The following is a 22,050-nucleotide window of genomic DNA, read 5'->3' on the forward strand; positions in this document are numbered from 1 at the left end:
TCTCTTAGAAGTGGAAAAGGCCAGAAAATATAAGAGTCTGTAAACTAGACAAGGATAAGGGGATATGACCATGCAGGTATGCCATTTTACTGTTCTGCTACCATAGATGGATAAAGTGGGGTAGAAGACAAGAGGGTAAACAAATACCCTCAAATTTCAGTAGCAGAGTTGTGACATAAAGGATTTTATATGTCCCAAAGACTGCTAGGACACTGAAATTTGAGATCAAGGAATTGTTCCAAGGAAAAGGAAATCACAGGTTTTCTAAGGTTTTAAAGATGAGAGATTTAAACATACACTGTTCTAAAGCATAGCACCTCTACCACCAACTAGCTTTCCAATTATACCATTCAAATAATTTGATACATTAAAAGCAAAATATTAAAATATGTATAGGCACTCCAAACAAAGTTAAGGAGGCAATATAAACAGCAGGCAGTGAAGAAAACTGCCCAATAGATTAAAAGTACAGATAAATAATTCCCCAGGGTTTTAAATAAATTTCAGACTTTATGTGTCCCATAAAAGAAAAGTTCACAAAAAAGAGAAGTTGTGAAACAGTAAAAAGGTAGAAGGTGAACTGGTTTGGTGCCAGAAGAAATAAAAAATAGAAGAAGTATATTAAAAACACTAAATATAGGAAAGGTGACTTAAATCACATTCAGGTACATATTGACAGCTTAGATGAAATTATAAATAAAGAATACTAGAAATGGAAAAGATTTGTATATAGTAATGACTATGTATAAGATGGTAGATTAAAATCCATACAAAGACCCATAATATGTAATAATTAATGCCTGTAATGCAGAATTTATAATGAATGGAAGTGAAAAATGATTCAAAGACTAAAATAATTTTCTAATTTTCAAAACGCAGAAAAATTTTAATCTGCGTATTTAAAGAACATTGTATTTCCCAGCTGTGTCAGGAAAATTTGTTCAAAAGTGATAGAGACTAAGATATAACCTCGCTGTAAATTTAGCTAAGGAAAGAATTTAACTAAAGAACAGAATATCATCTGAATAGAAAAGAAGATGTGGTATGTATACACAATGGAATACTACTGAGCTAAAAAAATAAAATCTTGTCCTTTACAATAACATGGATGGAACTGGAGGTGACTATGTTAAGTGAAATAAGTCAGAAGGATAAAGACAAATACTGGATGATTTCAATGTGAAGGAACAGACAAATGAAGCCAAAAGAAACCCTTGAAATTTGACTGCAAAGTTGAGGTTACCAGAGATTGAGAGTTACGGGGTCAAGGCGTCCAACGCATTATGAAGGATTAGATATGTGAATCTATACCTCTAAATCTTACACAGTGCTGTATACCAATATTACCTCAATAAAATACGATACAGTATCTTTTTTGATTGCTGAGTAGTAGTCCATTGTGTATATATGCCACATCTTCTATAATACTTCAGTTAAAAATAAATTATAAAAAAAGGGCCTCCCCGGTGGCGCAGCGGTTGAGCGCTGGGTTGCGAAGCTGCCCGCGGCCTCTGCAGCGCCGGTTCGATCCCCGGCTGCTCCCCGGCCACTGGAGGGGGGTCCCACATGGCGCGCAGACCTCTCCTGCCGCCCGCTGCTCCCCTCAGCAGTGTACTTCAGTCCTTCTGCCTGCTCTGCTCCCCGCTCTGGCTCTGGTGAATTCTCCCACCCTCCCGTGCTTCTGACTGTACCCAGTGCATGTATAAACAAAACAAACAAACAAATAAATAAATAAAAGCATGCCTCTATTAAAAAAAAAATTAAAAAAAAATAAATTATAAAAAAAGATATTGAGGGAATTAATATTCCTTGAACGTGCTTCATGTCTTGCAATAAAAACTTAATAAATCATACTATCTCCCCAAAAATATGCAATAAAAACAATTCATCTTTTTTGTCCCTAAAAAAAGAGAAAAGGAAGCTAAGAATAGAGGGAGAAGTCATGTTGCATCAGATTCCTTTGCAGCGGCCTATCATACAAGGAGTCAAGGAAGACGCTATAAGATTGTAAGAATATAAAGTGTCATCCCGAGTGTCTTCTTGTGTTTTCTTAATATTTTCAATTTTCAGTATTTTCTCTTTGGTGAAGAACTGTCCCTACAATTCCTCTCTAAGATCTTGTACTTGCCTATCTGCCTTTGACTGACCTTCAAGTAGCTCATATAGCATTTTTTTTTTTTTTTTTTATAGAGGCATGTTTTTTTTCTTTATTTATTTGTTTGCTTGTTTGTTTGTTCTGTCTACACATGCACTGGGTACAGTCAGAAGCGCGGGAGGGTGAGAGAACTCACCAGAGCCAGAGCGGGGAGCAGAGCAGGCAGAAGGACCGAAGTACACTGCTGAGGGGAGCAGCGGGCGGCAGGAGAGGTCTGCGCGCCATGTGGGACCCTCCTCTGGTGGCCGGGGAGCAGCCGGGGATCGAACCGGCGCCGCAGAGGCCGCGGGCAGCTTCGCAACCCAGCGCTCTACCGCTGCGCCACCGGGGAGGCCCTCATATAGCATTTTTAATATTATTGCTTTAAAGTATTAGATAGGTCCTCTATTTCTATATCCTTCATAAAGGACTCAGAACTTTTGTTGCTGTTTTTGCTTTTCCATCTTGTGTTCAGAAGTTCCTTGTTTCCTAGGCATGTGTGTTACCTTACTTATTTTTTTGTGGTTGGGGCACTGTGAGTTTTGTTTTCTTATTTCTCTTCTTAGTTTACCTTGGGTGAGGTGGGGAGCAGGAGGGAATCTGGGGCTTAAATACTTGGGTTGAGTTTTACTGTGGAGTGACTGTTCCCTATGCCTCCTCTCCTCTCACTCCACAGCAAGTTCTGTTCAACACTTCAGTTGTCCTAACTTCCTATGTCTCCTCCCTGCTGCTTCATTCTCCTGCAGAAGGCAATGTGTAAAGCTTGAGTGACGAGGCATAGGTCTGATCTAAGGGGCTCACACTTGCGGACTTAGTTTGTACTGGCAGGCAGGGGCCCCCTAGTGTGGTGTGTACTCTCTTGCTTCTTGCTCACTTATGGTCAGAGGCAAAGGCTGCCACCTCAGCCACTGCTGTGGCTCCGCCAAGGGAGCTGGGCTGTAATTGATATTTTCCAAGGAATGGTGTATTCTCTCTCATCAGTCCTTTCTTTCTGCTACTGGGCCTGTGATGACAACCACTGGGCTCTGCCTGAAGACTCTTTCATCTCTTACTTCTTTGGGGTGGGGGTGGGTGGGTGGAGTGCTGGGTGAGAGCTTCCTTTTTTAAAAAAAAATTATTTATTTTTTTAAGAAGTAGGGTACAGGCCAGAGTCACGGGGGGTGAGGCAATTCACCAGAGAGAGTGGGAGCAGAACAGGCAGATGTACCGAAATACACTGCCGAGGGAAGCAGTCAGCGAGACAGGAGAGGTCTGCTGCGCCATGTGGGTTGCTTCCCAACCAGTTGGGGATTGAACTCGCGCCGCAAAGGCCACCGTGTCACAACCCTGCGCTCAACCCCCTGCGCCACCAGGGAAGCCCTGCGTGAGAGCTTTCTTCGCCCGTACCAGTTATGGAACTCACAATGTCCCAGCCGAAGCCCTGGTGACTGCGTTCCCTTTCTATAAAGTGCCCCCTGAGGAAATTTACCATGCTCAAGTGTTCCACATGGGCCATGAACGGTTAACCCCCAGACAGTTCTGTGGCTGGGTTATCTACTTTCCTGGCCATGCTCCCCATCATCTGCCCTCTCTCCTTCCCTGTAGAAAGTCACCACAATAGTGCAACCCCACTGTGGGAAAGACCTGACACTCTATTGGAAACTTACTAATCCTCCTTCAAGCAAATATTATGTTACAGTGTTTGTAAGGTATTATGTTCATGAGTACTTTCAGTACTCTGCAAGTAGTAATCTTTCCAAGGATATGGTGTATTTGAGGGGACAAGTTGATCCCAACCTCTCTATTGTACCATGAACTATGAAGTATCATCTAATCATTAAAAACAGTCAAGTTATTCTTCAATCATAACATCAACAGACAAACACAAAACAACTTAGCCTACATAAAACCACTAGGAGAATAAACAAATACTTTAAGTGAAATTGATTCAAAGAAATATAGGAAACAATGCTGAACAGAAAGCAGAAAACATATTGTTACTTCTCTTATTTCTTTTTTTTTAAACTTTTTTTTTTTTAAAGATTATTTATTTAGGGCCTCCCTTGGTGGCACAGTGGTTGAGCGCTGGGCTGCAAAGCTGCCCGCAGCCTCTGCAGCACCAGTTCATTCCCCAGCTGCTGGCAAGGGTCCCACACAAAAAAATATTATTTATTTAAACAAGAACTGGGGTACAGGTCAGAGGTGCGGGAGGGTGAGAGAATTCACCAGAGACAGAGCAGGGAGCGGACGAACTGAAGACACTGCTGAGAGGAGCAGCGGGCGAGACAGAAGAGGTCTGCCGCTCCATGTGGGTTTCTCCCTGGCTGGCTGGGAATCAAACCCGCCCTGCAGAGGCTGCGGACAGCTTTACAACATGGCGCTCAACCAGCTGAGCCACCAGGGAGGCCCACTTCTCTTATTTCTTTTAAGGGAAAGATTGATTAATTCTATAAGATGTTAGTATAAAGACGCACAAACCTCAGCATAACTGCGAAGCAAAAATCAGAAGAAACACACAAGAAATTGGAAAGGGAACCCAAACACAACACAAACAGAAGATAGTAAAGCACCAGATAAGAGAGTAAGGGAAAAGCAAAATAACAAAGGCAAACTATAAAAATTACTGAAAGGATTGGCGTGGTAAAGAAAAGGAAAGCCAGGCTAAGTTTCTCACAGGCAGGAAATTTATTGCGTTCCCAGGCAAGGTTCGCCGACTCCCATGGGGGGTCGGAGAAGTTGTGCCCTTATAGGGGGGGAACTGGCCTTGGAGGGAGGTGGAGAATGTGGAGTCGAAGTTGCTTTTCAAAGAAGTTTTTTCTCTCAGTGCTGGTTGTTCTTTCAATGCTGCTTATCAGGACCCGTATAAACCAGGCAGAACCAGCTCCCGGGATGCAGGTGGCAGCAGTTTCAAGTCCCCCCACCCCCATCTCTGCCCCAGCCTCGACCTTACAATTACCACCCCCCAAAACAACAAAATGATAACACTTTTATTTCAATAATCCCCTTAAATGTAAATAGTTTGAATTCGCTAATTAAAAGTTACAGAGTGGCTCAATAGATCAGAAAATAAAATTCAACCTTTTGCTGTCTAGAGCAAATTCACCTTAGCTCCAAAAATAAACATGTCTAAAGTAAGTAATTAGAAAATTCTTCAAGCAAATCATAATAAAAAAGGGCAGGTATAGCTATATTTATAATAGATTTCAGTTAGAAAAAGGTAATATAAGACAGGGAAGGGTTTCTTATAATATTAAGAACTTAATGAAACAAGAAGTCCTGACACATTAATATATATATACAACAAATGATGAAGTATCAAAATTCATAGAGCAATTACTAATAGAACTAAAGAATGACACTGATAACAACATAATCATAATAGGTGATTTTAACATCTGAGATATAACTATGGACAGAACAGTGAGACAGAGGACACATAAGGAAAAGCTAGCCTTACATGATGAGCAAGATCAGAGGGGCTTAATAGGCATTTATAGAACATTCCACCCTCAAACAGCAGAATCTACATTTATCTAAAGTACATATAGAACATTCTCAAGGGTACAGCATATGTTGTAATACAAATCAAGTGTCAATATACTTATGAAAATGGAAACCATACCAACCATTTTTTCTGATCATAATGTTATAAAAACTTGGAATCAACCCTAAAAAGAAAATGTAGAGACCGGGCGTGCAGGGGAGCGCGTCGCCGGCACCGGCATTTTGCAGCAGGGACCCTTCTTGCTGGAGACTGTGTGAACCCAGCAGAAGGCTCACCAGGGAGACAGAGGTTAAGCTGGGAGGCTTGCCCACACCGGGCACCTTCTAGCCTGCAGTTCCAGCCCAGAGGGGAGCAGCACCCACCGCTGGGGCAGACCGGGCGTGCAGGGGAGCGCGTCCCCGGCTCTGGCATTTTGCAGCAGGGACCCTTCTTGCTGGAGACTGTGTGAACCCAGCAGAAGGCTCACCGAGGAGACAGAGCAGGGACCTGTCTTTGCTGGAGACTTGTGAACCCAGCAGAAGTTCCCCAGAGGAGCCAGTGGTGAGCTGGGAAGGTCGCCCAAGATGCCGGCCAGTACCAGCAGCACAGTGTCACAAGGAATACGGCAAATTAGAAAACAGGCAGTAGGGAGTAGAAAAACAACATGCAACCCAGCAACTCCTCAGCAAAATAGCACACCACAAAAAGAAAACCATCTACCAGATTGCAATGACAGTAACTTGGAAGAACTTCTGAGCCTTCCAGATAGAGAATTTAAAATTGCTGTGATTAAAAAACTGACAGAAGTCATAAAGGAAAACAATGATAAGGGGAAAATAATTAATGACCAGAAGAATGAAATTGAGTCCCTAAAGAGGGAAGTAAAAGAAATGCAGGAGATCAAAGAATTAATGGAGACGCTAAAGAACTCTGGGAAAAGCAGTGAAAGCAGAATAGATGAAATGGAAGAACGAATAAGTACTCTTGAAGACACAGAAATAAAAAGAACTAAAACAGAAAAGGAAGGAGAAGTACGAAGGAAAAAGACCGAAGAAAGACTTCGGGAACTATCTGACTCCATGAGGAAAGGAAATATAAGAGTTATAGGAATCCCAGAAGGAGAGGAGAGAGATGTAGGAACAGAGAAAATATTCATGGATATAATTGAAGAGAACTTCCCAAACGCTAAGAAGGATCTGAAAATTGATATACAAGAAGCAAGAAGAACACCAAACTTCCATGACGAAAGGAAAAATACAGCAAGACACATAATAGTAAAGCTCCCAAGAATCCAAGACAAAGAAAAAATAATGAAACTAACAAGAGGGAAGAAACAGATAACATTCAAAGGGAAACCAATCAGACTGAATCAGACTTCTCTGAAGAAACACTACGGGCAAGGAGAGAGTGGAGGGACATAGTCAACAGACTCCAAGAAAACAGATGCCAACCAAGAATACTCTATCCCGCAAAGCTCTCCTTCCTCTTTGAAGAAAGAATATGGACCTTCCCAGACAAACAGAAACTCCGGAATTTCATTGCGACTAAACCCCCACTCCAAAAAATACTACAAGGAGTCCTAAAGCCAGAACCTCAGAGGGACGAATAACAACAAAAGAAGGCCAAAGAAAGTTATTAAAAGAATAAATAAATAAAACCAAAGGAAAGACAAACACAATGGCAAATACAGATGCTAACATATCAATACTAACTCTAAATGTAAATGGACTAAACTCTCCAATAAAAAGACACAGAGTTGCAGGCTGGATTAAGAAACAAAACCCAACCTTTTGCTGTCTCCAGGAAACACATTTAGCTGCAAAAGATAAAAATAGACTCAAAGTTAAAGGATGGAAAACAATTCTACAAGCAAATGGACCAAAAAAGAAGGCAGGAACAGCTATACTCATATCAGATAAAACAGATTTCAAACTTAAAAAGATAAAAAGAGACCCCAGTGGTCATTACATTATGATCAAGGGGATAATACTTCAAGAAGAAATAACACTCATTAACATATATTCACCAAACGAAGGAGCACCAAAATATATCAGACAACTATTGGCATCTCTGAAAACAGACATCAGAGAAAACACATACGTAGTGGGAGACTTCAACACACCACTATCAACAATGGATAGATCAACAAGACAAAAAATAAGTAAAGACACTAAAGCTCTAAATAAGGATCTAGAGTGCCTAGGCTTAACAGACATATATAGAACACTAAACCCAAAAAAATCTGAGTATACATTTTTCTCAAGCGTACATGGATCATTCTCTAGGATCGATCATATACTGGGGCACAAGACAAACATCAACAGATATACCAAGAATGAAATCATACCAACCATCTTTTCTGACCATGAAGGCATCAAACTAGAAATAAACCATAAAGAGAAGGCAAGGAACTCTCCTACCTCATGGAGATTGAAACCCACACTACTGGAAGTCCACTGGACTAACGAGGAGATAAAAGAAGAAATTAAAAAATTCTTTGAATTTAATGACAAGGAGGACACCAATTTCCTAAATGTATGGGACGCAGCAAAAGCAGTAATAAGAGGAAAATATATAGCAATAGATGCTCACATCAAGAAACAAGAAAGAACTCAAAGAAACAACCTAATCTCGAAACTCAAAGATCTAGAAAAAGAACAACAAAAAAGCCCCAAAACCAGTAGAAGAAAAGAAATAATAAAAACCAAAGCAGAAATAAATGAAATCGAAACTAAAAAAACAATCCAAAAGATCAATGAAACCAAGAGCTGGTTCTTCGAAAAAATAAATAAAATAGATAAACCCCTTGCCAGGCTCACAAGGGCAAAAAGGGAGAAAGCACAAATAAATAGGATAATAAATGAAAGAGGAGAAATCACAACGGACACAGCAGAAATCAAAAGAATTATTAATAACTACTATGAACAGTTATATGGAAACAAGTTTAACAATCTAGAGGAGATGGACAAATTCCTACAACTCTACAATCACCCAAAGCTAGATAAAGAAGAAATAGAACACCTAAACAGACCAATTACAATTAGCGAAATTGAAATGGTAATCAAAAACCTCCCCAAAAACAAAAGCCCAGGACCTGATGGATTTACAAATGAATTCTACCAAACATTCAGAGACGAATTGGTACCTATCCTTCACAAACTCTTCCAAAAAATTGAGAAGGAAGGTATAATACCTAACACGTTCTACGAAGCCAACATTACACTAATACCAAAACAGAACAAGGACAACACAAAAAAAGAAAACTATAGGCCAATCTCCCTAATGAACACTGATGCAAAAATCCTCAATAAAATTTTAGCTATCAGAATCCAACAGTGTATCCATAAGGTAATTCACCACGACCAAGTAGGATTCATTCCAGGGACACAAGGATGGTTTAACATCCGAAAATCAATCAACGTTATCCAACACATCAACAAAAAGAAATATAAAAACCATATGATAATATCAATAGATGCTGAGAAAGCTTTCGACAAAGTGCAACACCCATTCATGATAAAAGCCCTTGAAATTCTTGGGATACAAGGAACGTACCTCAACATCATAAAGGCCATATATGACAAGCCAACAGCCAGTATCATTCTCAATGGTGAAAAGCTGAAAGCAATTCCATTAAGATCTGGAACAAGACAAGGATGTCCACTCTCACCACTGCTTTTCAATATAATACTGGAAGTCCTAGCCAGAGCAATAAGACAAGAGAAAGACATCCAAGGAATCCAAATAGGAAAAGAAGAAGTCAAACTATCACTCTTTGCAGATGATATGATAATATACATAGAGAACCCCAAAAACTCCACAGAAAAACTAATTCAACTCATCAATCAGTTCAGTAAAGTGGCAGGATACAAAATCAACACGCAAAAGTCAGTAGCCTTCCTATATACAAACAATAAATCTGAAGAAGAAGAAATCAAAAAAACCATCCCTTTTCTTATTGAAACAAAAAAAATCAAATATTTGGGAATAAATCTAACAAAAGAGGTAAAGGACCTATACAAAGAAAACTATAAAACACTGTTAAAAGAAATAGAAGAAGACACAAAGAAATGGAAAGACATCCCCTGCTCATGGATTGGGAGAATAAACATTATTAAAATGGCCATTCTACCAAAAGCAATATACAGATTCAATGCTATTCCAATCAAAATTTCAATGTCATTCTTCAAAGAAATAGAACAATTATTGATGAAATTCATATGGAATCACAAAAAACCCCGAATAGCCAAAGCTCTACTGAAAAAAAAAGAAGGGAATGGAGGCATCACACTCCCAGACTTCAAACTCTACTACAAAGCCACAATCATCAAAACTGCATGGTATTGGAACAAGAACAGACATACAGACCAATGGAATCGAATAGAAAATCCAGAAATAAACCCACAGATTTATGGTCAACTAATCTTTGACAAAGGAGCAAAGACTATGCATTGGAGCAAAGAAAGTTTGTTCAATAAATGGTGCTGGGAAAACTGGGTCGCTACATGCAAAAGAATGAAGCTTGACCACTACCTCACACCATATACAAAAATCAACTCAAAATGGATTAAAGAACTAGACATAAGACCTGAAACCATAAAATACATAGAAGGAAATATAGGCGAAACACTACGTGATTTGCATATCAAAGACATCTTTACAAACACATCACCCAAAGCAGTGATAGTGAAGGCAAAGATCAACAGCTGGGACTACATCAAATTAAAGAGCTTCTGCACAGCAAAAGAGACAATAACAAAAACAAAGAGAAACCCCACCAACTGGGAGAAAATTTTTGCACACAACACTAATGATAAAGGACTGATCACAAAAATCTGCAAAGAGCTGATGAGACTCAACAACAACAAAGAAAATAATCCAGTCAAAAAATGGACAGAGGAACTAAAAAGAAACTTCTCTGAAGAGAAAATGCGAATGGCCAACAGGCATATGAAAAAATGTTCAACATCACTTGCAATCAGGGAAATGCAAATTAAAACTACCATGAGATACCATCTTACACCAGTGAGAATGGCACATATTAAAAAAACTAGCAACAACAAATGTTGGCGAGGTTGTGGAGAAAAAGGAACTCTTCTGCACTGTTGGTGGGAGTGCAAACTGGTCCAACCACTATGGAGAGCTGTGTGGAGATTTCTGGACCTACTAAACATAGAGCTTCCACAGGATCCAGCAATTCCACTCCTAGGTATTTACCCAAAGAACACAGAAACATCAATTCCAAAGAACACCTGCACCCCTATGTTTATAGCAGCACTGTTTACAATAGCTAAGCTTTGGAAACAGCCCAAATGCCCAAAATTAGATGACTGGATCAAGAAGATGTGGTACATATATACCATGGAATATTACTCAGCATTCAAAAAAGATAAACACATGCAATTTGCAGCAACATGGATGGCGCTGGAAGGGATCATGCTCAGTGAAATAAGCCAAAAAGAAAAAGAAAAATACCGGATGGTCTCACTCATAGCAGGGATCTAGAAAACTTAAATAAGGGACCAGGAAAATGAATAACTATAAGAAAGTGAAAATCAAAATCAACAAAAACTATGAACCAGAGACACTTTTTGGGGGGTGGGGGGCGGGAGGGGAGGGATTGGGGTCAGAATGGGGGGATTGCAATTGTATGGGGAATATAAAAATAAAATTTATTAATTTAAAAAAAAAAGAAAAAAAAAAGAAAATGTGAAAAACCACAGATATGTGGAAATTTAAAAAGAACTTCTCAATAATCACTGGGTCAATGAAGACATTAAAGCAGAAATTAACAGGCATATGAAAAACTGTTCATCCTTACTCAGGAAAACGCAAACCAAAACCACAATGAGATACTATCTCACACCTGTGAGGGTGGTTCATATCAAAAGTTCAAAAATAAGAGGTGTTAGTGAGGATGTGGAGAAAAGGGAACCTTTGTACACTGTTAGTGGCAATGTAGACTCGTCCAGTTCTTATGGAAAACAGTGTGGAGGTTTCTCAAAATTGCTAGAGAGATCAACTATATGATACAGCAATTCCAATCCTAGGTATCTACCTGAAGAAAGCAAAACGACTTATTTGAAGGGATATATGCACGCCTATGTTCAATACTGCACAGATGAGTGGATAAAGATGTACATAAACACAGTGGAACACTAGTCAATGATTAAAAAAGATGAACTCTTGCCACTTGAGATGACATGAATGGAATTGAGGGGATTATGCTTAGCAGAATAAGAAAGGAGGAGAAAGACAAATATCACATGGTTTCACGTATATAGATAATATAGAGAAACAAAACAAAGTGCCAGTAAAACAAAGCCAATAACAAACTTTAGACATCTGTTGGTAAATTAAAGCTATCGGATAAGGCTTCAGCCATGCATGGCAACCAGCTCAAATGAGGGGGTGGGTAGTGAAGAAAGGAAGGCAACTTGGATTCTTCAGGCTCACAGCAACCCTGAGATAGCAAACCCTCTGAGGGGAACAGCTCCATGAGTACCTATGTGCAAGCCAGGAATAGCCTTGTGGACTCCGGTGACATTCCTACGGCAGAGGATGAGAACAACTTCCTTATAGCCTCAGCTGTGCCAGGGTATTGCATTACACTAGCGGTCTTGGCATCAAGGCCTTGTTTTCTTTTTAACTGAGTAATGGGGGAATCTATGTATTAATCTATGTACTGGAGGAGTGATGTCTGGATTTTAGCAATGTTAAGATAGCACCAATCTTGGCTATAGATATTAAAGTGGTTAATATCATTTAGATAAATGTAAAAGGTGACATTTCTTACACTCTCAGCGTCATGGAAAGATTGACTGATACGATGTTCAGAAAATTATTTAATCCTACAGTCCTATGAGATAATCAAAATCATTAAGCCCAATTTATAGATAAGAAAACTGTTGCTTAGAGAGATCTGCCCCAAAATCTGCAGCTAGACACTGGAGCTAGGACAACTAAATGCTTGCCAGATACATTAGTAAATTCTGGAGAACTGGTGTTATGGAGTGGGGAAAAAATGAACTTTAGGTCAGGAGAAGGCTTTTGGAAATTAAACCCTGTTATTACCACTAATATCTGGTACACAGTAAACACCTAAAATATTAATTTCCATTCTCCTCTCCAGTCCTTTCTTTGTTGGTGTATATCTCTAGAAAGAAAAGTGCAATAAAAACTCACATACATTTGGAGGTGACAGTCAAAACTCACATACATTTTTGCCATAACATGTATTGCAAATAGGATTTGGAAATGAGAGGAAAAGACATTTTAAATACCAGCTTCAGATAGCTTACTTAAGAAAATCAAAGTTTACCATACCTTTTATCAATGAGCAATTTCCAGTCAGTGTTGAATGCATTAACCTTTGAATAAGCGTATCTGTCAAAGTTTCTGGCTTATTGGAGGCATTTATCTAGTGGCTGCAGGTAATTTTCTCATGCTTCTGAAATAGTGAAAACCAATGTAAGGAAATGGGTTTTGAAGTTAGACAGAACAGAGCTGTAATCCCTATTTCTCTCCACAACTCTGCAAAAATTATTCACCTCAGGGTCTTAGTTGCTTCATTGTTTTTTTCATAGAATTATATGAAAATAAAGTGAGATAAAACATATAACACATGCTGTAGAATACTCAGTGTGATATAAGGACTCAGTAGTCAACAGTGGTTATTATTTTTTTGCTAGTTTGCTTCTCCTCTGGCAGATCAAGATTATACTTCCCTTAACTCAAAGGGAAAGAGTTGAGATATATTTTAAGGGGTTATTGGTGAAGAGAAATAATTCTTGATTAGTTAATGTGACAGTTTTCTATGAATCACCCATTGCATTAGGTAACTCACATCTCTGTTCCTGTAAGGCAATTTTGTGTGCTTTGGTTCAATAACCATATCCTGGGCCCTGACAGGTCCCGTACTAGTTATACGGATCTGAAATGACTAGATGCCAAAGTGAGGACTCCTGTATAATAAGGAATTCAATGTGGTCATAAATCCTATGTGGGACTTATGGGCTCCTCCTCACTCTTGTAACTCCTGTGGCACCTAGAGTAATGTAACTGAGTTTAAGAATGTTGATAGATTTAAGTAAATGTCTGACAAAGTCCCATTTTCCAAAATCTGGAGTACAAATTTCTCCTATAATATCACATAGTCCTTCATCTGTGACATGTAAAGGAGTAGCTCTAGAGGTGTTTTTCTTATTTTTCTCACTTAAGCGAATATGGTTTTCCCAGATTTAAATTGCCATTCCCATCTCTACAAAATCCTATTATCTAGTAAATCCTTTCATTCCAGAGAATCCATCATTGTATAGATTAGATAATAAAAATCAAAAAGGAAAGGTTAACAGCAGGAGGATTTGGAGGAGGAGGAGGAAGAGAATTACAATCAGGAGATACAGAAAACAAGTTCTTGGAAGAATTATCAGTGAAGACATAATTATTATGCATTTAAAAGCCAACAGCTAGCATTAGTCCAAGGAAGCTGTCTGTATTCTCTGTACTTCAGACAATGTGGTATTCATTTATAAATTTTTGACAGCTCTTTAGATAAAGTATATATAATAATTTTGCAGCAATCCATTATCTGCCAGAATGTACTTTAATTTTAGAGTTAGAATCTATTTGAAATAATTTTCCCAAGTCCTAAACATACTTTCCTTCAAATACATGACCTATATTTGAAGGATCATTAAAAGGATTAAAATGAGTCAAAAGTGCTCGCTTCGACAGCACATATACTTAAATTGGAACGATACAGAGAAGATTAGCATGGCCCCTGCACAAGGATGACACGCAAATTCGTGAAGCGTTCCATATTATTAAAAATAAACAAATAAAATGAGTCAAAAGTTCCTCCTTTCTTTCTTTGGTTCTTCTCTGCTCTATGGATAGGTCTGTGAACAGTGTTTTTGGTTTGATCAATTGAATCTATGTAATTGTTTTGAAAAACACATTCAGTGCTCAGGAAGGAATATCTACCATTATCCTGTCCAAACCAAGGCTGTCTGAATGAGCTGAGAAATCCTGATGAGGAAATACTGCAGACTTGGACTAACAATTAAGGGAAAATGTATCCATTGAAAATAGCCTGGTAGACAATACAGAGATGGCATATCATCTATACCCCCCACTAAAACAGCAGGAGTTTTCAAAGAATCCATAAACAACTGTAGGTTTTTTTTTTCCCCCCTAAGAGATGACCCCAACGCAGGCTATCCAGAGCAACCTCTGTACTAGCTGCCAGGGAATAAGTTTATTCTCATCCCCTCCTCAAAAAACAAACTTCACTTATTACAGAATGCCTGTAGTTTTCTTTCTCTCCTGAACCAATTTTTTTTAAGGGCGGGCTCCAAAGAGAACTTCATTTTTAAAAAAATTATTTATGTATACAAGAGCTGGGGTACAGGCCAGAGGCATGGGGATGGGGGTGAGAGGATTCACCAGAGACAGAGTGGGGAACAGAACAGGCAGATTGACTGAAGTACGCTGCTGAGGGGAGTAGTGGACGAGGCAGGAGAGGTCTGCTGCGCCATGTGGGTTGCTCCCTGGCCAGCCGGGAATCGAACTCATGCTGCAGAGGCTGTGAATTGCTTCACAGGTTGCGTCTTTACCCCTTGAGCCACCAGGGAGGCCTTGTACCCAATTTTTTATATTATAAAATTTTCATAAATATTTAAATAAAGGAGACAACAACAGCTCCTTTATACATGAAGAAAGTCCTATTTTGCTGACAGCTAGCTAAAATCCCTGCATTATTCTTCAAAAGTCCCAACACAAGTTAGTAGCTCCATTATAAAGGCAAGTTCAGGAGGATTTTCTCAAAAGCCATAAAATAATTCAGGATCATGTAATTACAAAAAAACATGAAGTAAATTAGTGAGGACTCATCATTCAACTTATTGGTAACACTTGCCTTTTCAGTTGAAAGCAAGCTCCATGAGGGATAAAACGAGAAATAGTGGCGACATGGCAGAATGGGGTCTTCATAAGTAGAACACAAGACAACATTCACCAGGGGAATATTATGTTTGATTAAGCATTTATATCTTCATAGGACAGAGCCCCTTTTGGCCTATCCAAATCCAGAAGATAAAGGACAGAAGACACAGCTTGCTTGCAGAGAAAGACGGCACCACATTTCTTCTTCAGAGGGAATCCTGGCGGCAGTTAATGCAGCAGTCCACACAGCACTCTTTCCACCCTCATACTCCGCTGTAAAAGAGAAACTGCACTTAATTCTTGTTAAAAACAGCAAGGAAGACTTTATTCATCACTATTACATGTAATAGGGGAGACAGATTGCATTCGCCGTCCCAAAAATAAAAGGTGAGAGGATTTTATTCATTCATTCATTCATTCATTCATTCATTCATTCATTCATTCATTTATACAAACACTGGGTAGTCAGAACAGCGGGAGGGTGAGAGAATTCACCAGAGCCAGAGCAGGGAACAGAACAGGCAGAGTGAGGAAATACACTGCTGAGGGGAGCGGCGGGCAGCAGGGGAGTTCTGTGCGCCATGTGGGACCCTCTACGGTGGCTGGGGATTGAACCGGTGGCTGGGGATTGAACCGGCGCTGCAGAGGCTGAGGGCAGCCAGCGCTCAACCTCTGCGCCACCAGGGGAGGCCCGAGAGGATTTTTTTAATATTTTATTTTATATAATTCTTACATCATTTTTCATTTTTGCACAATGTATGCATTTTCATTTTGGTTATAGTCCCCATACAATTGCACCCCCCCTTATTTTGACCCTAATCCTTCCTCTCCTCCCCCCTCCCCCCCCGCAGTGTGTCTGATCCATAGTTGCTTGTTGATTTGATTTTTACCTTGTATTAATTAGTCTTTGAGGATTTTTAAACACTGGGTGAGCTAATGGGAAAGGACTAGAGGACTTCAGAGGGAAAAGTTAGTCAAAGTGATTAAGTCATCTCTGTTAATTGTTATTTATCATTTATTGAAATTAGGCTTCTATACTTCCATGGAGCTGGGGACCTCATTTTCTTGATGATCACATTTCAAAGTGAGGGGTCCCAGATCCTTGAGGAAGACATTTCTGAATTATAGAAGATTTACTTCTCAAAGGGACTTAGAGAAAACTTACAATTGCATGTTTTCTAAAACTCATGCTCTAAAAAGAGTGAGGTTAAGGGATACGATCTGGAGAAAATCTGACCAAAGTATAGTCAAGCTAAGGGGAAAATTAGGCCAGGATGGTTATCTTAGGTTACCAGTACAGGTGCAAGGGACTGAACCTGGCTAGCTTAAAAACATCCTGGGACTACAAGAAAGACCGTATTCAGGAGGATCAGAATTATGGCTCCCTATCAGATCTTTATATTCTTCCAGTCTAAATAAAATTTATAAATTAAGGGTCATTTTTATCGTGAACAATCCTTCCTAATAATAGAAATGACATTTTATCTTTATTGGGCTTCTAGGGAGGAAAAAACTTAATTTAACACTGGTATTCAAATTCTTATGCATAAACAGAATGGTTTTGGTATCTTTCACTCATAATAGGCATTATGAAAATGCTGTATTTTACCTCTTTACTTTTCTCCCAAATGTCCTCTCTCATCTTCCAAAAACATGTACATGCATGAGAACACCCAATAACTTATACACATCTACAATGCAATCTTGTCATCTTGTTCTTTACCACTCAAAATTGCTAAACTTCATTTCTGGTGAAACTGTCTTTGGTTTCATTATTTTGCAACTGTAACTAAAATGAGTATATGACATATTACCAGTTTTGAATGTATACTTCTATGTGTTCTAATTTTTATTTGCCTCTATTCATTTCTAATTTGTTTAGCATTTACATAGAGGTATGCAATCCTTTAAGGACACATATTTATGTACTGATTATTGAACTTCTTGATTTAATCTGGATTTATCCAGTTAGTGTCCACAATAGCTAGGCTCTCACCATGCATACACCTCTGTCATGGAAGTTGACAACTGTAATACAATGGCCCCAATGTCTTCCAAAAATAATTTGAATAAGTTGTTATAAAAGGGATATAATCAGGTAACCAAATAGAAAATGAGAGCTGGGAACCAAACAAAAATAGATCCAAGTGTTAACATAATTTCTATAATTATACCTCAGATCTAATTCTGAGTCTTCTACAAGACACTAAAAAAGTAAATATAATATCTCAATGCACACTAAAAAAAGTTACAGAAAAATAATTTTTTTCTGAGAAAACAAAATTTTGATTTTAAATTTTGAGATTTTTCTGTTAATAAATCTCAATAAATACCTTATTAGGAGTTTTTTAATAGAGAATTATGCTGTAAAAATTACTGTAGCATGCATTTTATAAAATATCAACAGAAGTAAAAACACATCATTGTTGTTTCTTAAAACAATCTTGTATAAAACTTGAAAAAAATGAATGTACAAATTAGTAAAAATAATTTCAATGAGTGCTAAAGGAATATGATACTTTTATATAGTCGTCTTATGTTTAAACTGAGTCTAGAACTTATTTGAATCAAGCACATTGAGAGGAGATGAATGGTATCTTTCCTTCAAAAACCCCTTTCCCGGGCCTCCCTGGTGGTGCAGGTGGTTGAGCGCAGTGCTGTAAAGCTGTCCTCAGCCTCTGCAGCGTGGGTTCGATTCGAGGCTGGCCAGGGAGATTCCCACATGGCACGGCAGACCTCTCCTTTCTCGCCTGCTGCTCCCCTCAGCAATGTATTTCGGTCATTCTGCCTATTTTGTTCTGCGCTCTGTCTCTGGTGAATTCTCTCACCCTCCCACACATCTGGCCTGTACCCAGATTCTTGAATAAATAAAATAAAAATAAGTCTTTCAGAATAAATAAACAAATAATAATAAAAAGAAAGCAAGTGATTCAAAAACCCCTTTCCCACATGGAATCCTTCTTGGCTAAAGGAACAGCAGGTGATGTAATGTTTAAATAAGGTGACTAGTACAACCAGAGTTGCTTATTGCTGCTTGAGAGCTGTTTGCATCTACAGACTAAGAAGGAAGTGGTAGGGTTCATGTGATTTTGGTGATGCTAAAAAAAAATTAGCTGGTGTTCTTCCACAGAACATCTATATGGAGGTGCAACTTAGGAGTAACTGCAGGAACGACCAAGATTTCTTTTGGGAGAAGGCTTGGCTCTGATTTAGCGCTTGATCAACCAAGTGTTTAAATTAGTTCCAACAGACCAGCATCGTGGACCATGGCAGATTCCTGAAGCAAGAAATGACTTGATGTATGTTGCCACCAGTCAGAACCCCACAGATGGCGAGGAAACATCAACTGTACCCCCTTTGGTACATATCTCTAAACTCCATGACTTCTGCTAATAATGCCAGAATAAATTAGCTATAAAATGTGCTCTCTGACCAGAAAGTTACGTTCCTTGCGATATTACTCATTACTGTTTTTCCGTATCTTGAAGAATGCCTGCCACAGGAATAATGCCTTCCACTGTTCATGATGTGGAATTCTTTCTGGCAGTAGCTGAATGGCAAAGCCAATTATCTTTTGACTTTACTTTGGGATCATGATAGTAAACAATATTGCTAGTACATAACAGCAAATATGTTTTCTTCCTTATGGACTGAGGGCATAGGGCCAGCTCATCTAAAAGGAGCATTAAATAATAAAGTTGTAAAATAATATTAAAGGGCAGGATAGTACTGAGGATTATTTTTCCTTGCCCTAATTCTTGTGGTGTTTATAAAAATACATATTTTACAACATGTAACAATAATCGAGAATATATATTAAGGCCACTAATCTTGTCTGTCTGTAAGTTATACCAGCATAGCCAAACTGGGTGAAAAAAAATCTCACTCCTTTTATGAGATACTAATTTGGAATACAAAGAAAGTGCTTACCATTAGAACATAGATTACAGTATCTCAGAAGAAAAGCTGATTTTTGTCTGCTACACTTGGAAAAAATAAATCAAAGAATAATATGGGTAAAAAAGAACTAGATTAGTCACAGCTGATCTCCCTTTACACTGAAGTTAATGCACTTAGCAGTGTAATTCTCAGTAAGCCTTTGAAAATAGCTATGTTCATCAAAATCATTTATTTAACTTAGTTTGCTAATTTAAACAAGATCATACAAATGATTCTATTAGGTAAAACTTAGGAAAAACAGGATTTAAGAAGCTTGTCCATATAAAAGAAGCATTGCACTTTCAGTTCTTTGGAGCTTTTTATCAGTCAGTGAAGTTAGCTGTTGGATATGTTGATATTCTGAGCTCTAAAATTTTGAAAATCCTCTGTTATGCAGTAGTCATTGGGTATAAATCAGCCTTTTGAATGAAATGGAAGTCCTAGTGAGCTCTAAACATAGGGTCATGGTTGATTCCCTTTCCCATAATTCTTTTCATCATTACCAACTTTACCAATGGGAGGGAAGTGGCTTCAGAAAATATTTGATAACTTACCTTTTCACTTCACAAATCTTTGGTAAGTACCTGTCATGTACCAGACACTGTGTTATTTGCTAGGAACAAACCAAAGAATAAATCAGACATTTGTCTCTGTCTACAGGGAGCTTAGAATCCAGTGAAATAACAGAAAAAAAGTCTTCAGCCAAAAATTATCAGTATGGTTGATTGCAACATATAGGAGTTTCCAGGGACTTATGAACTTCCTTGAAAAGGTTAACTTGGAGGATGAGCTGAGACTTAAAGGATAAGGAGTTACTAAATCTTCTTATTCCGTAGTCTATATTTATGTGAAAAGACCTTATGTAAGAAAAAAATTTCCATTTGTAAATTTATGCTTCCAAGTGTCCCAATCTACACAGATGGATGCCTTAGCATAAACAATAAAGGAATAGGGTCACTCACTTCCTATTCACAGATTTAGCTCTCTTGAGGGTTCTAAGGACTTGACATATTTATTTTCTCTTTAATTTTAACCTCAGTTCTTGACTTTGTCTACAAAAAAGTCCAAAATATCATTTATTACTATTGAGGACTTTTTGTATCACGGCTTTCCTACAGTCTCTTTCAAGTCAAAATAGAAATTCATAGAGATATTAATTGTATCTGTGACTTTATGACCAATGGAAACCAAAGATATTCTTATATTACATGTAAAAAGATATTATGTACAGTATTTTACAGTTGCTTCATATACTTCAAATATTGCTTTTTTTTTCACTACTACTTGGAAATCACAGTGGCTACTAGTAGTCTAGTAAGTTCACCATAAAATGATGGCAAGTTCTTACACTGGTAACCTAGGCACTTGCTGCTTTCTGGTATCCCATATCTGTAACTGATGTAGTCAACAATACACAGAGATAAATCATCCTTATTGCTTGAGGTTTTGCAGAACTGGATAATTCAAATGAGATTCCATAACTACCCATAAAGACACACATCTGTGTATAATGCGGCAAAAGAAAGTGCAAAGAACCTTCGCCCTAATAATCTTTTGAAAATAGAGACGTCTTCAACATGGCGGTGAGGAAAGGCCGCGAGTAAGACCTCCCATAAAAAAAAAAAAAAAGTTAATAGGGAGGAAAAGCAGCAGGTCCCTGAGAGAACAGGGACACGGAAAATAAACTGGCGACTCTGGCAAACTGCCCAAAAAAGAAAGTTGCCATAAAAGAGGACTAGAAGGGAGGAAAGCGCAGAACCTGCTCCCCTCCCCCACCCACAAAGTCGGCACTCTCCGACCAGCAGAGAGGAGGAAAAAACAAACTAAAACGACCAACAAGAAACAAACGACGCAGCAAGCGGGACTGTGAGTGGAAAGGAACTATTGCAGCACCGCACCCTGTGAACTGGAGCTGTGGAGAATCGTGCAGGATCCGTCACGGAGGTGAGCGAACGGCTCCTGTGAGCGGAGGTGAGCGAACGGCTCCATTGGAGAAAAATAAAGACCCCCAAGAGACCTACGAACAGCCCCAGACCAGCCGGTAAGCTTGGCGGAAAAGCGGCGCTTGAAAAGCATACGCGGGGCCTCCCCGGTGGCGCAGCGGTTGAGCGCTGGGTTACGAAGCTGCCCGCGGCCTCTGCAGCGCCGGTTCGATCCCCGGCTGCTCCCCGGCCACCGGAGGAGGGTCCCACATGGTGCGCAGACCTCTCCTGCCGCCCGCTGCTCCCCTCAGCAGTGTACTTCGGTCCTTCTGCCTGCTCTGCTCCCCGCTCTGGCTCTGGTGGATTCTCTCACCCTCCGCGCGCTTCTGACTGTACCCAGTGCATGTGTAAACAGAACAAACAAACAAAACAAATAAATAAAGAAATAAACATGCCTCTATTAAAAAAAAAAAAAAAAAAAAAAGAAAAGCATACGCGGATGGTGCTTCCCAGGTCCCCGTGCCTGCAACCTAGGCTTGCGGGGGGAGACGCGCGAGGGCCCTCATTGAGGTGAATGTCCCTCACTGAGTAATCAGAAACCAGGTGCCCGGACGTGGGAGCGGGGTGCAAAATGCCCCATTTCTGCG

The 22,050-nt window shown here is 39.2% G+C and overlaps 2 long non-coding RNA genes and 1 other non-coding gene across 5 annotated transcripts in view; 1 reads left to right on the top strand and 2 right to left on the bottom strand.

Moving 5' to 3' along the window:
• Nucleotides 1-13,043, bottom strand: part of LOC119242739 (uncharacterized) — a 128,811-nt gene extending 115,768 nt beyond the window's left edge. For all 3 annotated transcript variants that reach the window (XR_005124551.2, XR_008551480.1, XR_008551481.1), the window contains exon 1: nucleotides 12,924-13,043. This is a non-coding gene — a long non-coding RNA (uncharacterized LOC119242739). The remainder of the gene's footprint in view (nucleotides 1-12,923) is intronic.
• A 1,274-nt stretch (nucleotides 13,044-14,317) lies between these two features.
• Nucleotides 14,318-14,424, top strand: LOC119243900 (U6 spliceosomal RNA). Its single transcript, XR_005124884.1, has one exon. It is a non-coding gene; the product is annotated as a U6 spliceosomal RNA (small nuclear RNA).
• A 1,098-nt stretch (nucleotides 14,425-15,522) lies between these two features.
• LOC119242741 (uncharacterized) overlaps nucleotides 15,523-22,050 on the bottom strand; it is a 34,484-nt gene continuing 27,956 nt past the window's right edge. The window contains exons 2-3 of the long non-coding RNA XR_005124555.1: nucleotides 20,036-20,094; nucleotides 15,523-15,815 (exon numbers count right to left, since the gene is read on the bottom strand). This is a non-coding gene — a long non-coding RNA (uncharacterized LOC119242741). The remainder of the gene's footprint in view (nucleotides 15,816-20,035; nucleotides 20,095-22,050) is intronic.

Source organism: Talpa occidentalis, unplaced genomic scaffold (assembly GCF_014898055.3).
Source record: "Talpa occidentalis isolate TD23 unplaced genomic scaffold, MPIMG_talOcc4v2.1 talOcc4.13, whole genome shotgun sequence".
NCBI classification, from domain to species: Eukaryota; Metazoa; Chordata; class Mammalia; order Eulipotyphla; family Talpidae; genus Talpa; species Talpa occidentalis.